The 16,386-nt window shown below is 29.4% G+C and overlaps 1 long non-coding RNA gene across 8 annotated transcripts; it reads left to right on the forward strand.

The window, feature by feature from the left end:
* Positions 1–1,067: 1,067 nt before the first annotated feature.
* LOC107848287 lies at positions 1,068–5,959 on the forward strand. Of its 8 annotated transcripts, none has more exons than XR_007047282.1 (6): positions 1,077–1,353; positions 1,825–1,973; positions 2,521–2,785; positions 3,439–3,555; positions 4,195–4,257; positions 4,742–5,416. It is a non-coding gene; the product is annotated as an uncharacterized LOC107848287 (long non-coding RNA). The 8 variants fall into 8 exon arrangements; XR_001667939.2 differs by having other exon boundaries at positions 1,087–1,353; positions 2,647–2,785; XR_007047280.1 differs by lacking the exon at positions 4,195–4,257 and adding an exon at positions 5,612–5,959 and having other exon boundaries at positions 1,100–1,353; positions 4,742–5,286.
* Positions 5,960–16,386: the final 10,427 nt, after the last annotated feature.

Genomic DNA, 16,386 nt, shown 5'->3' on the forward strand with positions numbered 1-16,386 from the left:
TTTTAAAATTTCTTAAAATCTTAGAGAGATAAAACTCTAAAATGTCATAATTGTCTTACAGTTTATATATTTTGAGTTTACAAAAAATATATATTTGAAATTAATGATACCAATTAGGTGTTTTCTATAATAAAAATAAATGTAACAAAATAGAATATTTCAAATTAATGTTATCGATATTAAAATATTAATAATAATTTATTTTATCTTTTCATATGTTTTTCCCTTTTTGTTCCCTTTTATAATATTTTATTAAAAATATTAATTTTTAAAAATCTTATATTATTATTATTATTATTATTATTATTATTATTATTATTATTATCATTATTATTATATCCCACGTATTGATGCTTCTTATACTATTTTTACTTGGTAAACTTCTACTAATTATTCTTATTATTTAGGTTAATATTATATTTTTATTTAATATTTAAATATATTTTAAATTATATTTTAAAGGGATAAGCTTATGTTTCTAATTTCAAGCTAATGATAATTTTATAAATAGAATTAATATTTTTAAATACAAATATCTTATATTTTAATTCAAATTTTTTATTACAATGTTTATAACCTTGTCTTAAAAACTGCCATGTAGCTTTCTATTGTGCTGTCATATGACATATTGTCTTCTTTTAGTTGTCCTTTTATATATATATATATATATATATATATAGATAGATAGATAGATAGATAGTATAAAGATTATTATTAAATGAAATAGTTAGAATTTATTTAGTATTTTTTAATTATGCGCTCCTAACTTTAAGATAATAAATTTTTTTAATGCTTCTACAATCTTAATATTTTTAAATAAAAATATTTTATATCCTTTAATTAAATTTTTTTATTATAATACTATCAAATTTTGTCCTAAAAATTGGCTGTGTATTACTACTACTATTATTTATTACTTATTATTATATTATTATTATTGTTATTATTATTATTATTATTATTAAATAAACTCTCTCTCTCTATCTATATATATATTACCCTTATATATAAACCAACCAGGGCTGTACCAACCCTGCAGCTATGTGTTGTACCAAAATTTTTGTCGATGGTACCTTATGCTTAGGCCTCAAATCTTTTTTAATCAACACGTGTATTTCTTTTATCAAACCACGCGTAAAACTGATTTTGTTCGTTTCTATTTGCTTTTGCCCTTCTGTTTTCGTTTCCTCTTTCAACTTGTAGAACAACATCATGTTGCTCTGCTGTCCACTTAAATTGGGGCTGTATCTGTAATGACATCGGCATCACAGATTCTCGACGGAGAAAATATGGGTGCATTGCCATTATCGATAAGCGATCTTCAGTCATGCCACTCACTAACTATTCTAGAAGGTAATGAAAATTTTCTATTCTAGCCGTTGTTGTGTTTGTTTTCGTCCTTTCAAAAATTTTTCCATGCATGTCTATAATTCTGTCTTTTCGGATTTTGGTTCTGTAAATTCGTGTGTATGGAGTAAAATGAGACTTCTCTCGAATTTGGTTTGCTCTCAATGTGAATGAGTGATTCCTATAAATGACTTTCGCTGTTACGTTGGTGTTATACATCATTGAAGCTAAGGTGTTTGGTAAAAAGAAAACCTTTTGTGAAGCACTATTTGTTTCTTTAGCTCTCATACTTCAATGTTTTAGCATTGTTATTTGATTTTTGCTCTCAAAATCTTATTATTAATGTTCAGATTATGTGAGGTATGAACTCATGCTCATTTTGTATTACCATCTCATCTGTTGCTCCTATTCATAGAAAATGTGTTCCTCATTTTAGCTTGCGCAGAAAAGTTGATGTCTATTTACTTTGATTGGCAGTGGAAGTTCTTAAAGAAATAGTTGTTCAATTGGGGCAAAAGATTGGGATTTTTAGCAAAATTGTGATGGGAACTCAAATTGGAACACACCCAAACAAAACCTTGAATGCAATTGGACTTTCCCGATAATCTTTGTCATGTGGAGAACATGTAAGTATCCATTACAAATGAATGTCTTTTGTTAAGTAGTTGATGAAAATTGTTGTGTTCTGTCTGGTTTAAAGTTGTTTCAGTTTAAACCCTTAATTGAATTTCTGTTTGGAAGCAAATTTCTTCACACATTTTTGGCTTTTAAGGGTCGTTGGGTACGTATGATAAGGATAATAATCGCAAGATAGAATTTGAGATTAACTTTATGTCATATTTGGTTTGAGATACTGGGTAATTTCGGCACTGTTTATCTCACCATTTGTATTAAGGTGCGATTACTATCCCATATAGCGGGTAAGATAAAATAATCCCATGAGATATCCCAACATCGATGTACAAATGATCCCTAAATGTCCAGATTAAACTGCTAAGACCAAAATTTAGGTATATCGAGATTTGAGAAGAACACTTTCTCTTGGGAAACAAGTTCCTTAAAAATAAGGATCATGTCTTGAATAATGGAAGTAGGGAACAAGTTCCATAATTTGTTGACCACAAATATATTCATCCAACTACTGACAATTCTTGCTCTTTCTCTGCGATTAAGATTAAGACGATAAATTCTCTTGAGTCTTGGAATGGTGGTGTTCTTGTTGTGGTCTCTGGTTCTGTCAAACTGAAGGATTTCAATGGGTGGATGAACTTTGTGCAAACATTTTTACTTTCACCTCAGGAGAAGGGTTACTTTGTTCTGAATGATGTCTTTCATTTTGTTAATGAGGAGGGGAGTGAACTAGCTCAAGCACCAGTAGTTTCACAGAACAATCTTGATGCTCAACCGATTTCCTCTAATCCTCTTGCAGAGCCACCAGGTATTGTTACACCTGGCTTGTATAGAATGTTAAACATGGCATGATTTTTCAGTACAACCTCGATTTTCCTATCTGTTGTATTGATAATTGCTCAGTTTTCCCATCTGTTATATTGATAATTGAACAGTCAGGATGGAAAGAGCTCCCTGAATACACGTGTGTACTTGTGTGGAGATCAGCTGTATCCACTTCCCATCTTACTCTTCTCAACTTTTCTCTCACATATTTCAAGTCCCAATCTGAATTCTCTCTACAAAATTGATATTTTCTGGCTCCAAATTGGCCTTACTTTGATGTCGCTTGGAGAGATCGTGGTTTTCTTTGTCTTTGTGTTGGTTAGTCTTTTTATATTATCATCAATGTTTTTCTCAATACTTATAGATCTTCTATATTTGGACGGTTATAAAGTGTAATGGTATGAAGAGTTGTGTCTTTTTCTATGTTGATAATTTAGTTTAAAAGTAATTTTTGATTTGAAAAAAATTATATTGGTTGTTTGCATTGGGTGTTGTTCATTGATTTGTGTACTTTGTCCAGTGAATAAAAACAACAAGGAATTTGTTACTTTTGTCGTGACATAATTCCGTAGTTTCTTTTGTGTGTGTTACCTGCTTTTTCACGAGGTTTAAGTAACCCCAAGTTATCGATTTCAGGTCATTTTGGATACATTGAGTTACTCATTCCTGTTTATCATGCTGATCATGTCAGTGAGTTTATATAGATGCAAAGCCAGCTTTGCTTGAAGCGTTTAACAATGAATACACAGAAAGGTATTACATCTCTGTGCTTTATAATGTTTAATTCTGGTTTCCACAAGTCCAACAACTTTCACAGCAATTTTTCACCTCCTTCTGTTTGTAACAATAGCTATCCTATAGTTTCTTTCTTTGTGGAGTTAGAATAAACTCAAAGGTTAATCATATTTGATTTTCTTTAGTTATGTCAACTTTTATTGAAAGGAAAAGGGAAAGATATGTTGTTGATTTCATCTTTGTCATGGATAAATATATAGCTTCCCTTTTACAGTAACTTTTGGAGGCTGTAGACACAATGATGTTCCTCAGTACCTTCCGGGAGCAACAAAATATATTTATATCTGGAATCGTTGTATTGAAAGTAAATTGATGCTTTCTTTGACATGATGCAAAATACTTTTTGTTAGACAAATGGTTTGTTTATGTCATTATCTCAAGCTGTTAAAAATGTCTTAAATTGTCAAGGTAACATGTTAAACAGATATGAGAATATAGCTAACATCATAAATGAAAGTTTTTCATAAACATTATTACCACATCAGATATTTCCTATATAGCAAACATAGATAGTGTGCCAATACAGATGAGTTATAGTGAGCCTTTTGCTGCCAAATGGTGTTTGATTTAACACACTAAAATGTTAATCAATTGCAGGAGACAGAAAGTTGCGCCTGCTTTGCTTAATGCATGTGATGTTCTTGCAAATTTTCACTTCATGTCAGTAATCTTTTTTCATTTGTTGGTTCCATTTGTTCTTTAACTCATTGGAATCTTAGCAGCTCAGTTGGTAGGCTGGCTAGCTGAACTTTCATCTTATTGTTGAGTGTTCGATTCACACTTTCTACTCCCTTTCGCATTTCCCCTTTTCCTACCCCCATTTTTTTTTTTTAAAAGGGCCTTGAATGTTGAGATTTTTGCAATTTGAGAGTCAAGATTGAGTACGTCATTTTTGAGTATCTAAGTTAAAGTGTGTGTTGTTTTTTCTTGGATTTTGTGAAAGATGATTATGTAATGCAAGTTTTGTGCTTTTGGGGTTGGAAAGTTCTACACTATACAGAGTGATATTGAGTTTGGGAGAGGATTCATAAGCGCTGTTAGGTGCGGTTTGTTGAGCTTTTTACAGGGTTCTATCAATGTTTGGTTTTGTAAGATCTTGAGAGGCTCTTCAGATTAAGTAATTTAGGAATTTGGGTCATTGCAGGAGGCGGTGGGCGTAAGGAATTTTGAGGATTCGGAGGCCTAAGTGAATTAGGTGACCGAAGTAGAGGGGAGTTTTAGTTCAATGTCGGGAGCTTCAAGGGCAAGGTCAATGAATGTAGCTGATTCGGAAGCAAGGCCAGTTCTTGGTCCCACTGGGAATAAGGCACAGAGATCACCTGGTTCAAGAAAATCTGTTACGAGACCTACGAGAAAGACTGTGAAGTCAAAAGAGGAGGTCGTGATGGAAGATAAAAATGGTCACCAACCATCCCCTTCGTTGCTTACTTTTGATGTTCCTTCAATATTTAGGCGACAGGAGTCATTGTATTCCAACCTTTCACTTAGTGCTTCATGTTCTTCTGATTCCTCAACAGATTCATTTCACAGTAGTGCTTCAACTGGTAGGATATATAGAATGAATAATACCTCAAGTAGAAGGAAGTAATTGGCATCGAAGTCCAAAAGGATGGTTCCAGCTGATATATCACTCTTCAATCGACGGTTTGCAATCAAAGAAAAGATGTGGCTAGGTGACACCTAATACAGGTGTGTTCTTGGTGATTCTTTTTATAAATTTACCACATCTGGATTTTTTATTCTTTTCTTCTTCTAATACTACACTGCCAAACTGTAAGCAAATACCGTTGGAAGTTTAATCAAGAAATGTTTTAAATTAGAAGGTTAGTGCAGCGTGGTAGCTAGATTTTTCCTGTTCTTCTTTCCCATCATTTTTGGAGGTGACCGAGAACGTAATGAACCTTCGAGAGACGTTTGAAAAAGAAAAGATGCTGAACTTGGAATGATTTTATATTTTAATGCATCGACTATGGAGTAAATAAAAGATTGTAAACTTAAGCCCTTGAAATTGCAGATAGAGATCGTGGCCTGACCCCTGGTTGCTATAAAAGACAAGTCAAAGTCATTTCATTGTAAACAAAAGGGCTTCCAATAGATTTTTACACCGTCAGCAGCGCAATGTCTGTTATTTTGAAGAGTATTTCCCTATAAGAGAGGACATCATTTCGAAAACTGCTATGCTCTCTTTTATAGAAAGTTTAGTTTTACATCATTACATTACATTACTATTATAATGTTGGGCCCGTGCTTGTCCATCTAGTGTATATATATATATATATATATATTATAAAAGAGATAAAGTTTGAAATAGTAATAGCTATTAAAACCCTTCAGTTATTAAAATAGTATATTTCAAATTCAGATACTTAATCATTCAATTCAAAATTTTTATTACAATATTTTTAACTTTATTTTAAAATATTTTTTAATTTTATCCTAAAAATTACTACGTGGCTATTTTAATATGTTGCCATTTGGTATTTTGTCTTGTTCTAGTTTTGCTTTTATATATACTACTAGTCAAGTGTAACGTGTGTATAACGTTAATTGTCATGAGTGTGTTAATTGTTATGAGTGTGTTACGACGTACAAATTAATTTTTAAAAGTAGGTAAAATGTTTAGGATTAAAGATGTATTAAAAAGGAATGTGAGATACATAATTTATAATAAAATTTATTTTATAAAATTTATTTTATTTTATGAGGTACCATTTAATCTTGTGTATCGCACAAATGTCTTCCTTATCGGCTAAACGTGTTGAGCTAATTTGTTCCATCATTAAGCGAATGAAAGTTGTTCTTCAACTCTATCGTGTATTAATATTACAATATCAATTATTATTTATATCAAACTTAAAAAGAGAAAAAAAAATAGAAAAAAGTACCCAGCCGTTTTAGCCTGTGGCCAAACTTCTAAAATTAGTTTATTTTGAAAAGTTTTATTTTAGAAGTGCTTTTATAAAAATACTTTTGGTGTTGTGTTGGTCTTTTTATTTTAGTTCCTCTTACGTATTCAAATTTAAGAGATTTGATTTCTGACAAATTTTCATTAAATATAAGGTAATTTTTTTGCAATTTATGCCATAATGAAAAGAAAAAAATTCTTGTTTTGTCCGTTTGTACTTAGTTTCCCCTTTTGTTTTATTTTTTCTTCATAATGATTTGTTTTCAATAATAATCTAATAACTTAAAAAGTCACTTTTAATATGAGGCAAAAAAAACGGTATATATCCTAATAATAAAAGAAATATTACGTTTAAAAGAAATTGAATCCATGCAATGTCCAAAATAAAAGGACTAAATGAAGTTTTAATTGATTTCAAATTACCATAAAAGTTAGGACTCTTTAATTATTAATTCTCCTAATAACTTTTGCCATATAATTTTACTTATCATATATTTTAGGACTCATTAATACTACATATTATGAAAATAATTAATTTATAATTAAAAAAAAGGTAAAAATATGATTTATCTATTACAGAGTATTTTAATGAAGGTTAAAAAGTTCAAATAACTTTTTTTAAGGGTATGAACACTTTTAATCTATTACTAGTTTAGATATACGCGCCTCGCGCGTGTATCTCAATTTAGTGATTTTAATTTTACAAAATCATTCAAAATATAAAAAGTACGGCGGTGTTTCAAAAGGTTTATTATATTTTTTGTTTGTTAGCATCTTGACATGGACGACTTTTAGTTATTATTCAAAGTAGAAATTAGTCAATCGAAAAGCATATATATTAGTTTAAACACAAGAAAGTTTATAAAGAAGAGTATATTCTCTTTGGTCCTTCCTCGAGCCATTCTCTATCACCTCTTCTTTCTTTCTTTAATCTTCTTAATCTCTTCTTTCATCTTCTCTAATTTCATATCAACACAATTATCCTTTTGTTTGGATTGTTTAGGTTTATCAGCTTCTTCAGAAGCTTCCTCAACTAATCCGTTCAGCCGAATTAATTTCTCAATGATTTTTGATATTTTGAGAAGATTTCTCAAAAGATATATTTGTCAACTAAAATTTATATTTAGGATTTTATAATAGTAGGTATTAAACTCGATTTAGTAAGCTCAAAATTGAAAGATTCTACTTAATTAGTAAGCTCAGAATTGAAAGATTCGATTATAATCCTAAGTTTATATGTTCATTTATGCATATCAAGATTCAACACTTACTATAACCCTGATATTTAGAACTCAACTAACAACTTTAATTAAAGATTCAACTATAATAATAAAAAAATACTTAAATAACATTACTAAAACAAAGCCACAGTTAAACAAAGGAAGGGAAAAAAAAGAGAGAGACAAACCTTTGATGTTTTTGACTACTTCATTCGGTGACGACTTGCTTATTTCTTTCAATTTTTGATAAAAAAATTTCTATTGAAAAAGAAACACGAGATATTATCAAAAAAGAAGTATTCATTGTCTTATTAATTATTTAATCATAATTTACATATAATGTTTAAAGTTATTAACTAAAGGAATAAAGAAAGATGGAGAAGATGATAATAATAATGAATACACACAAAAAAAAAAGACAACTTGAATTAATAACAAAATAAGAAGAAAAAGTAGAAGTAGAGGTATGTTTCTAGTAGTTTTTTTATTCAAAATATTAGTTAAATAGAATTGTAAACTTTTTTTTTTTGTTTTATATATATAAGGTAAAATTTTAATTGATTTGGAAGTGCTAAATATTATGAATTCTTACTTAAATTTAATAGTCAAATCAAAAAAAGTTATAACTAAAATTAATTGTTAACACAATTTTGATGGAAGATGGGAAGAATTTTTTGGATTTTTATTATTATATTATTTTTTTGTTTCACGTTTAGGGGTGAAAATTTTTTTTAATCACAATTTTTATATTATTATATTTTCCTTTTTAGTTTCACACATTGTATTACTATTTTTTTATGGAAGGAAAATTTTTTACCTTTTTATTTTTTGGTTTCTGAATATGATTAGGTTTTGTAGATAGTAGAAAAGAAATTATATTTTTGTGAGGAAAGGTTTTTTTTTTTTTTTTTGTAATATAGTTAATATTTAATATTATTTAAATGATAAAAAAAAGTTAAAAAGACGATTTTGTCTAAAGTGAAGACAAAAAGTTCAAACAACATTTCTAAGACTCTTCACACTTTTCATATATTATAGATTATAGATATAGATTATAGATAAATATAAATATAGATAGATTATAGATACATTATAGATATTGATCATAATATAGATAGATGATATGTCGTCTCATTACATCAAACCTTGTTTCTTTAACCACTATCCGAAATTATCTATTAACTCTACTTATTTTAAACTATCTAAATTTAATTATTCATTAAACACTATACAAAATATAAAATTGGGATGATAATTTTTCTTCTTTTTGTCTCCTTGTACTGCTCCCATTTTGGGAGTAGGAGTGCAGATTTTGAGTAGCCTCCATCTCTAACATTAGATCACTAGGCGGCTATAAATGTCACCTTTTGATTTCAATGGTCCATTCCATCTTTGTTCTTTTCTTTCAAATTATTAGTTGGATGAATAGGAGGGACGTATCTGAGTACTTAGTAAAATTGACGTTTTGTAATTAAGAGGTCACAAATTAAAATGTATGAATAATTTTTCTGTAGAAATGCAAGATAAAATTACGTACGATAAATTCTTGTGGTTTGTTTATTTTTAGATTCTACGCATATCAAAAGTTTTAGTACACTATGTTACTTTTTTTTAATAGTTGGATGGATAAAAAAAGGAAAGAAATCAATAGCTCAGTCACTAGATTTTTCCACCTCAGTTACAGAAATTATTTATAAGCAAAACCAACTTGATTGTAGCTGGTAATTCACCATAACTTGTCCCCTATTTCTTTTTTTCCAGATTACAGAGTACAATTTTCTAGTACATCAATATATATTTTCTATAAACTAGTCCACAATTAATGGTGCACTATAGTGGTAAAAGTAATAAAATAATTTTGCACATTGGAAGCACCTTTTTCCTAGTGCTCGTTTAGTTTACCTCATCATCAAAACCAATTTCTAACATAAATCCTGTAAAAAGTATAGTAGGTATTAGTAATATTTAATTAATTGGAAAAGAAAATAATTTTTGCTGGCTTTGCTAAACTCTGCATTGGCATGGCTAATACTTTTGATAACCTAATGCGGAATAAAATGTGGAATGAGGATACATATATTATAATTTATAATAATTTCTCCGTTTTTGTCACGATTCAAAATAGAGAACGTGATGACGCCTATCACATCTTCGGTGTAGATAAACTTATTCCAATTCAAACTCAATAATTAAAGTAAATTAGAAGCGGAAGAAGTAGAAGAATAGAATAATCCCAAAATATTTAAAGATGAAATGATAATTTCAAAGATACATCTCAGGTCTGGCTATCACTAGTACAAATCTCTAATATAAAATAATATCGATTAGTCTAAAATATCTTAAATGCGAAAAGAAGCACAAGATACAAAAAGAGAGGTTCGGTAACTCTAAAATCTGTCAGCCACTACCTCGATTTCTGCACCATCAATATTAAAGAAACACAATCTACGATCTGCTACTCAAACCAATACTTGCACAGGGTATAAAAGAAAAAGAAAAAGCAAGGGTGAATACAAATATGTGTACTAAGCAAGCATCACCAATAACCAACCCTAATCCAAGGTGATGGAGACAACCATCATCCCAACTATCCTAGTCACCAGATCGATCTACAATCAGTAAATACACCGCTTCATCCTAACAATGTGTCCCAACACAACAATCATAGGATTATCAATAAACAGGCAAATTAGCCTAGGTAAATCAACCTTAAGCATTTATGATCAATAATTAACGAAAATTACTTTTGAGGGAAACTCACTAACACAGTATATCAGGCTCTATTATCATGTTCATCAATAATCTGGGATAAAATTAGTGAGACTGTATAAATATGTGTATCTCTTGCTACCAATAGAAGCGACACTGCAGTCTCATTGATCAAGACACACCTATATTTCACGTCTCATAATTATTTCAACTCCTAATTTAATTAAAAATAGTATAATACGATGTAATGTGGTAAAATGAATGAGAGAATACACAATATCTATACAATATCACAAACAAGGTTGAATCACAATTCAATACAAAAATAGATACTTAAACACAATGTCAAATCATATCAACAAATGTAATGCAAGTGATGCAATGCAATATAGTGATGATAGTGGGATATTTTGTATACACTTTTCAAGTCTCAATGCTTCAGGATAAGATCCATCAGAGGTTCGCAATCTATATACTTTCAGAATCTCAATCAACTTTGCGGGTGAATGACATCGGCCAAAGATCTTATAAAAATATTTTTTCAATAAAAACTAGTGTTACCAATCTCATAAATACGAATAGATAAAATGAGAATGTAATGTTCATAACTAATCAGTATAAAGATCATGATCAATTCAATACAAGTATTTATGAGCTCAGAATGAACTCAATATGACAAAAATTCATGATATAAGTCATCACATGGCACTATTGAAATAAATAATCATATAAGACATCAGTAATATCATTTCAAGTCCCTCTCTCAGACATCACTATAGTGATAGTGACAAATAATGCTCAAATAAGACCTATAATATCTATTCAAGTCCTTCATACAGGCATCACAATAATAATAAAGGAAAATAATGTTCAAATAAGACCTATAATATCTATTCAAGTCCCAACACAAGCATCACAATAACAATAAGGCAAATAATACACAAATAAGGTCTATAATATCTATTTGAGTCCCTACACGGACACCACAACAATAATAATGACAATGCACAAATAAAGTCAATAATATTAATTCAAGCCCCCACACGAATATCACAACAATAATAATGACAATTAATGCACAAATAAGATCAATAATATCAATTTAAAACCCCACTCTGACATACAATAACAACATTCCCTTAAGTCAAAAGTAATATTCACATAAACCCCTTTTATGGGCAACACAAAAATAGTAGACAATTCCAACAACAATATATAACAAAGCTTACCCAAACCTAGTTTATTTCATACATTAAGTCTCTTCTTTCCTAAAGATGACATCATTAGATTAAATAACTAAAAGGAGAACTCTGCCAGTTAATAATATGCTATAATAAGAGATACTAAGCCCCAATAATCACCTCAACCATTACAAGTTTATTTATACTCTAAGTATTTTCTACACCTCAATCATTTTAATCAAATAACCATAATAACATAATTATCTCCTAAAAGATCACTAAGCTCCGATCATCACAATAAAGTTCACTACACGATTCAAGCTCTTAAATAGGTGTCCACTATTAATTTACTCTAGATCCATAAGCCACCGTCTACATTCTAACCATAATCACTCGTGGCTAAAATAACTAAGATAAATTATTATATAGCTACAATCCATTAAATGATGTCGGTACCCGCGAAGATACTCGCTATTTTATATAAGTGGGACCCCCAATTCTTAATGATTCACAAAACACTAGAAAATAAGCATACACCACATAAACACCTCACAAACAGTCAAGGTGCATCTTAATTTGCCTTAAAGAAGATTCACAAGTCAACACACAGTTTAAAGCATCAATCGGGAGCTCTACCCCGTTGAATCATTACCAGTCACGTCCAATCCAATAATTATACGAGAAAAATACATTGGGAATTATCTAAAATGGAGTCTTCTAGCTTTTAAAATGTCAAAAAGATGAAATGAGTTTGATTTGATCTTAAACTCAGCAATTTCAGCTTAATCGACACTTTATTTGCTTAACCGGCTTGATAAAAGGGTCAAGTAACTCTAAAGCAATCAAATGGTCGATTAATCAGCTTGTAAAATGGTCAATGACTGCTTAAACAGTCGGCCAACATCTACACCAACACCAATAGCTTTTAAAATTTGATTTTGACCCTCAAAACTTATTCGAAATCCTATAAACATGAACCAAAAATGTAAATTGATCATAAAATGCTTTCGGAACCAATGAAATTATTTGATTTATGAAAAGAGGTTGTTTACCATAAATTAACCCCTGAGACCCCTTCTAGATTATTTAAACTAATTTTTATCTAAATACTCGAAATGAAATATAATAGTTTGGGACCAAACTAATTATTCTAATAACATAAAATTGATATTTCAAATTACCACAACTGAACAAATCACCATTCAATGCTCGAATAATAAAATATTGACCGAAGTCAAACTATTCATTTTTACAATCTCTAGGGACCTCAAACTCACTCAAATCACTCTTGAATGCTTCGAGGATCGCGCAAATCATTTCTGCAACTCATAAATGACATAAAGCAACAATGGAGAAGCGTAAAATAGTCAAAACATATTATAATTTAATAATAATAATATCATGATCCAAATTAGGGCCGTGAGCGCCACTAAAGGGGTTAGAATCCTTGCAAGCCTCATTGATATTCTATAAAAATTCGGACAGAGTTTTCTTCTATTTTTGAATATATCCAAAAAATTTCCCGCTTCAAATCAATAGCTAACCAACAAATGTCATCCAACAAAATAAAATGTTCACAACTAATCCTTTACAAGTCAATACTGACATCGTTATAAAAATGAAGAAAAGTTCAAACTAGTCATATCTATAAAAATATGAAAATACTCATACTCAAATGAAATGACTATGGAGCGATTTTAAGAGTATCAAATCTATAAAAATATGAAAATACTCATACTCATGCGAACAGGTGCGAGGCTCACCAGAAATATGCAAACTCATATGCTTTAGTTAGTGAAATCTTCACTGTCACTTACGTTTTCTGATAAAATAGAAAGGAGTGAGACACTAGTTCAGTGAGTAATAATACATAACCACAACTATTTAAAGGGAGAAATGTCAGAAAACATGTAAGTATGATAATTAGAAATATCACGAAGTAAGTACCTTTTTGGAAATAGTACCAATAAACAGTCTTACTTTTTCTATGTAAGCAAAATCAAATAAGAGTTCAGTAATCAACTTAAGAAATATGGTATCATAGCAAGATCATACATTGGAGGGGGAGGGGTGTTTCAAGGATGAATCATGCAATCTGTGTGGCATACTACTTTAAAAATAGCCAATAACAGTGAACCCCTCGTAAAGGGGTCAATTATTCATACCAATAAATGCCTATTCAAGGGACATCAATAACAATATATTCTATCTTTCCACTAGCGATAGCTATAACAGTAATCTGTAGATATAAGGTGCACCAGGTCTAACGAATCCGCCATTAGTCATGGGATTCAAATCAAAGTCTACTTCAATTTATATTTTCTCTGTAAACAATAGGTACTCATATTAAATCATTTTCATAAATAACAATATCCTTTTTCATCGATAACAACATATAACTGACAAATTCAAATTTTCATGATAAATATCTTATTTGTTCAATAGACTTTCTCTAACTCAAATAGAATAGCAAAAATATTTCTTTTAATCATAGAAACACTCATATCATATTTGATTAAAACTCACCACATACAATTTGTTATACCAAACTCATGATAATACGTAAGTAACCTTGTCAATAAAATAAAGTGTCTTGCAATATGACTATCCGGTAGCAAGGGTTCCTCTTCTTCATCTTTATTTTCACCTCATCATTCTTGTTCATTGGAAAGAGAGAAAGAAACCCAGTTTTTAAAAAGTGATTGATTAAAGAGTTTCAACTCACTTTAGCTTAATCCTTCACTAGTGGACACATATGCGCTTCGCACTGTCAGTAAAGAATTATTATTATTAAATAAATATATCATTAGTAATTAAATATTCATTTCCTTATAATTTTCAATAGTAATATTATGAGTTGTTTCTTTATATTATGTAGTAGTATTTTCAACTCGCCTAACTATTGATTTTTTTTATTTTGTTATGCGATTTGTCAAAATATAATAATATCATGTAGCTTATCTACAAAATGATACTGTCATAATCAAATATTTAATATTAATATAAATATTATATTCCATAAAAGAGTTGAGATAAAATTTAAAACAAATTATAATTTTATGTATTATTAAAATAATTTATAATCATATCATATAATATTAATTTCATGAATAAGAACTCTAAAACACCTGATTTTAGGCATGATTAGTATTTTGGATAAGTTCTTTCCGCATTATTATGATTACTTGTATGGTTTGGCTTTGTTCTAGAAGCCTATCTTGGGATATTTCTGTCCTTTTCTCTTTTTGTATCAGTTTGGGTGATAGGCTTATTTGTCAAAGTACGCCACAACAAGTGCCATCATGACCCTCGTTTTTGGATCGTGATAAAAACGTATGTTTCAAGAAAAGGAAATGATAATTATCTCCAATTCTATTTGATCTTTTCTCCATTTTCTTTTCTTGTTTAATTTTCTTTTTATGTCAACTCTTTCTCTTACTTTTTTTAAATTGGTGGTCCTCTCATTTTTACATGATGGTACTTTTTTTTTTTATATAATGATGTAAAGTTTTTGTTGTAGCTACTATTTCTTTTTTGACTGTATTTAAATTTAGTTACTTAGATTGAAAACAATAATAATAAAAAGAAGATGAATAAGTAGGTAATAATTATCGACGTTTAATACAATAAAAGAGAAGGAGCAAACAAATAATATAAACTAAACATACATGAGCGTTTATATGTTAATCGTTACATTGATTCATTTAAGATTTCAAGATTTGTAAAGCATAAATTATGAAGAGCACAAAAAGTTCTTAATTAACTCATAATTCTAAACTTGAATAAAAATATGAATGATATAACATTATGCAAGTTGCATTCAAATTAATATGATTTATACTAAAGACCAAGGCCAAATGAAGGACCATTTTTTAGGTGTAGTTGTCTCAAGTGGAAAGCGAAGTTTTACTAATGCTCAGAAGTCAATTAAATTGAGCAAATTAGTCATAATATAAACAAAAAACTTAAGAGAAGGAGAAAACTGTAGTTGATAAATTTACCAATAGTCATCATACTTGCTTGTTTTGAACCTCTTCTGTTCGTAAATGTCACATATTAATTTACTTTGCAAGTTTCTCTTTATGTAACATACACCACAAAAAAGGACTTGTTGACTTGCTTCAGAACAAATGACAATTGATCTGATATTAAATTATTTGTTACGTTTTCAAACTATAAGAATGTTCTACACAGTTTTATCCATAAAGAGTGGAAGTAAAATTAAGTAGTGAAGCTTATATAACAGCAAAAATAGTCACACACCTTTAGTTAAGGCGAACTCGTCTATAACATGGTTATTTTCTTGGATAAATTGAAAATAGATGTGCGCTTGAACTTAGGATCTTTGAAAATTCAAGACCTCGGATGTCAAATGTAATAAAATAAAAAATTATATAATTGATCTCAACTATCTCGAGACAGGGACATAATAAATTGACTTAATAAAAAAATTTGAGACGTAATAAATTACCTGAATAGATAAAGTTCAATTTGACAAGGAGTGGCTTACCATAATATAGGTGGCATTTAAACTTTAAAATCAGCATTGTTGATTATGATACTACAGCAAAAAGTAACAAAGACACAACAAAAATAATAGCTCTTCAATGAAAAATTGGGAATTCCAAGAGATGAAAAATTGATTTCTAAGATTAATAAAATTAAGGCAGAATACGATTATATCAAACTATAGAACAACTATTAAAGAATCGTGCAATTTTCTAAAGAAAAAAATATGAGCATTAATACCAGGGACAAATTTTACAGTCAACCT

The sequence above is a fragment of the Capsicum annuum genome, chromosome 11 (genome assembly GCF_002878395.1).
Source record: "Capsicum annuum cultivar UCD-10X-F1 chromosome 11, UCD10Xv1.1, whole genome shotgun sequence".
Lineage (NCBI taxonomy): Eukaryota > Viridiplantae > Streptophyta > Magnoliopsida > Solanales > Solanaceae > Capsicum > Capsicum annuum.